Raw genomic sequence first — 3,953 nt, 5'->3', positions numbered from 1 at the left:
CAAGAAGAAAACGGGGGAAATGTGGAGAGTATTATTAATAATTGGTTAGCTGAGAAAGGCCATGCTGAAATAATGCCGCTGGTTAAGCTGAAGGAGAAAAGTCAGCAGTCAGCAAGCTAAAAGGAAAGGTCAGCAGTGACCTTGCTGCAACATGAGGATAGGGAGTTGAGATTAGTTCTGAAATATCCTAAGAATATGTAGAAAGTATCAAAAGTAGAACCATAGGAATGTAGAAGTAGGCGTAGATGCTGATATGTAAGCTGACCAATCCTGAGCTCAACTTTTGCAATATGTATGAAGCTCATTATTAACTGTATTTAACCCGCCGTACTAATCAATAAAATTGGGCCTATGATGATCAACGGATGTCTGGGTCTCCTTCCGTCGACACATACCTAAACAAAGAAACCTGAAACATTGGAGTCATCCTCCTCCTAACCCTCATAGCAACTGCTTTTGTAGGATATGTCCTACCGTGAGGCCAAATATCATTCTTAGGAGCTGCAGTAATCACAAACCTATTCTCTGCCATCCCTTACATCGGGCAAACACTAGTCAAGTGAGCCTGAGGCGGGTTCTCTGTTGACAACCCCGCACTGACCCGATTCTTTCTCTCCACTTCCTCCTTGCCTTCATCATCGTAGCCCTTACTCTTGTCCATCTCACCTTCCTCCACAAAACAGGCTCAAACAACCTGCTAGGCATTCCCTCAGACTGTGACAAGATCCCCTTCCACCCATACTACACCATCAAAGACATCCTAGGATTCGTCCTAATGCTCTCCCTACTTGTCTCACTAGCCCTATTCTCCCTCAGCCTCCTAGGTGACCCAGAAAACTTCACCCCAGCCAACCCACTAGTCACCCCTCCTCACATCAAACCCGAGTGATCTTTCCTATTTGCTTACGCCATCCTCCGATCCATCCCAAACAAACTAGGAGGCGTAGTAGCTCTAGCTGCCTCAATCCTCATCCTGTTCCTCACCCCACTACTACATACATCAAAACTATGATCAATACCCTTCCGTCCCCTATCACAAACCCTATTCTGAACCCTAGTCGCCAATGTCCTCATCCTAACCTGAGTAGGCAGCCAGCCAGTAGAACACCCCTTCATCATCAACGGCCAACTAGCATCATTCACATACTTCACAATCATTCTAGTTCTGTTCCCCCTTGCGGCCGCCCTAGAAAACAAGCTACTTAAACTTTAATTAACTCTAATAGTTTATAAAAACATTGGTCTTGTAAGCCAAAGATTGAAGACTAAACCCCTTCTTTAGAGTTACCCCACCACCCACCTCAGGAAGAAAGGACTCAAACCCTCTGCTCCAATTCCCAAACCTGGCATTTTTCACTAAACTACTTCCTGACCCTACTGCTAAAGAGCTCGAATCGCCCCCCGAGACAACCCCTGCACAAGCTCCAACATCCTAAACAAAGTCAACAACAACCTTCACCCCCCAATCAAAAGCAATCCCACCCCCTCTGAATACAACACAGCTACCCCACTGAAATCCAACCGGACCGACAACAAATCCCCACTATTCACCATCCCCTCGTCCATCAACAACCCCAACACACCCCCTATAACAAGCTCCACCATGACAACCAACCCCATCCCAAAACCATAACCAACAACACCCCAGCTACCCCAAGCCTCCGGATAAGGATCCGCTGCCAGCGACACTGAATACACAAACACTACCAACATTCCCCCTAAATAAACCATAACAAGTACCAAAGAAACAAAAGGGACCCCCAAACTCACTAGTCAGCTGCACCCTGCAACCGCTGCTACGACCAGCCCCAACACCCCATAGTAAGGAGACAGGTTAGATGCAACCACCAACCCCCCTAGAACAAAACTCAGCCCAAAAAACAAAACAGATTCTATCATAAATTCCCACTTGGCCTCTCTCTGAGATTTACGGCCTGAAAAGCAGTCGTTACAAAATTTAACTATAAGAACACCTAAATACGTCCTTCATTCCCTCCCCCATCCCCTTACCCCCCCCCCCCTTCCCCCCCTACCCAGCACGTTTTCTTTTTGCTTTCAGGGTATGTATAATAATGCATCGCACTCTCTGCCCCATCAGACAGCTCATGAAATGTAGGATAATCCACATTACACGTCAAGCTCTTCCACCAAAAACCCAAACGGATGGTATTCGTCCAGCCTACCTACCAGGCACATTCTTGCTTCAGGTACCATACAACCCAAGTATTTCTACCCAAGTCCAAGCCGCAAGTGTCACCCAAAGACCCAGGATCTTACCTAATGTACGCAACACCCAACCTAGAGAACGAGGAATGTCCCAGTACACCTTTGAATTCCCCTAGTCTACAGGATTCGCCCACCTCCTAGGTAATATTCTCAGCCAAAAGCCTTCAAGCACTCCCAAGCCAGACATGGTTATGTTTTGATCGCGTTTCTCACGAGAACTGAGCTATCAACATCATATGTGCTTTAGTTTATTGCCGTCAAGCACATACCTCTCCTATACTTGCTCTTTTGCGCTATTGGTTGTAACTTCAGGATCATAACTTGCTTCATTCCTTCCTCCTTGCCCTTCACAGATATAAGTGGTCGGTTGAATACTCCTCCCTAACTTCATTACCTCGGCATCCGACCTCTTGCACTTGTTTTCTTTTAGCGTCTCTTCAATAAGCCCCTCAAGTGCAGAGCAGGTGTTATCTTCCTCTTGACATGTCCATCACATGACCGCCGAGCATATGAATCCCCTAACACCCAGAATGTCATGATCTAACGGATAAGGTTGTCGCAAACTTGGCACTGATGCACTTTGACCCCATTCATGGAGGGCGCGCTACCTACCTCTAGACAACAGATAGTGTAATGGTTGCCAGACATAGTAATTATTTTATCATTCACTAGGAATTAACATTTAAATTCCGTTTTATGCATCTGTTTTTTTATCTAGACTTTTTTTTTTCAAATAACTAAGCCACATATCCCTACATTGTCCAAACTACTTACCATCAATACACTTTCAATTAACTTTCCTCTATATTCCCTACTGTCAAAAATAATAACCAGCCACCATCATCACTCCCCTAACCACCCCCAAACAAACATAATATTAATCCCAAAGCTAGCCCCTCTCCAAAAACCAAAACAAACCACAAGCCATGATGACAAACCATCAACCAACTATCCACCAAATTTCACGTCCTTGTAGCTTATAGAAAGCATGACACTGAAGATGTCAAGATGGCTGCCGCACGCACCCAAGGACAAAAGACTTAGTCCTAACCTTACTGTTAGTTTTTGCTAGGTATATACATGCAAGTATCCGCGCTCCAGTGTAGATGCCCTGAACACCTCAATCAGGGAGATAGGAGCGGGCATCAGGCTCACCACAACCGTAGCCCAAGATACCTTGCAATTGCCTCACCCCCACGGGTAATCAGCAGTAGTTAATATTATGCAATGAGTGTAAACTTGACTTAGCCATAGCATATCCAGGGTTGGTAAATCCTGGGCCAGCCACCGCAGTCATACAGGAGACCCAAATTAACTTTATAACGGCATAAAGAGTGGTCACATGCTATCCAAGTAGCAAAGGTTAAAAAGCAACTGAGTTGTCACAAGCCCAAGATGCCAAAAAGGCCTCCCCATCAAAGAAGATCTTAGAACAAAGATTAATTGAACTCCACGAAAGCCAGGGCCCAAACTGGGATTAGATACCCCACTATGCCTGGCCCTAAATCTTGATGCTTACACCTACTAAAGCATCCTCCTGATGCTTTAAGCACCAACGCGTAAAACTCTAAGGACTTGGCGGTGCCCCAAAGCCACCTAGAGGAGCCTGTTCTGTAATCAATGATCCACGATATGTCTGACCATTCCTTGCCAAAACAGCCTACATACTGCTGTCACCAGCCCACCTCCCCTGAAAGCTCAACAGTGAGTTCAATAGCCCCACCACA

General features: G+C 45.7%; 1 pseudogene; it reads left to right on the top strand.

The window, feature by feature from the left end:
* Positions 1–365: 365 nt before the first annotated feature.
* On the top strand, positions 366–1,754 carry LOC132087238 (cytochrome b-like; annotated as a pseudogene).
* The last annotated feature ends 2,199 nt before the right edge of the window (positions 1,755–3,953 follow it).

The sequence above is a fragment of the Ammospiza nelsoni genome, unplaced genomic scaffold, assembly GCF_027579445.1.
Source record: "Ammospiza nelsoni isolate bAmmNel1 unplaced genomic scaffold, bAmmNel1.pri scaffold_55, whole genome shotgun sequence".
Classification (NCBI taxonomy): Eukaryota; Metazoa; Chordata; class Aves; order Passeriformes; family Passerellidae; genus Ammospiza; species Ammospiza nelsoni.
The sequence above is the reverse complement of the archived record's forward strand: the minus strand, read 5'-3'. Positions and strand labels throughout refer to the sequence as shown.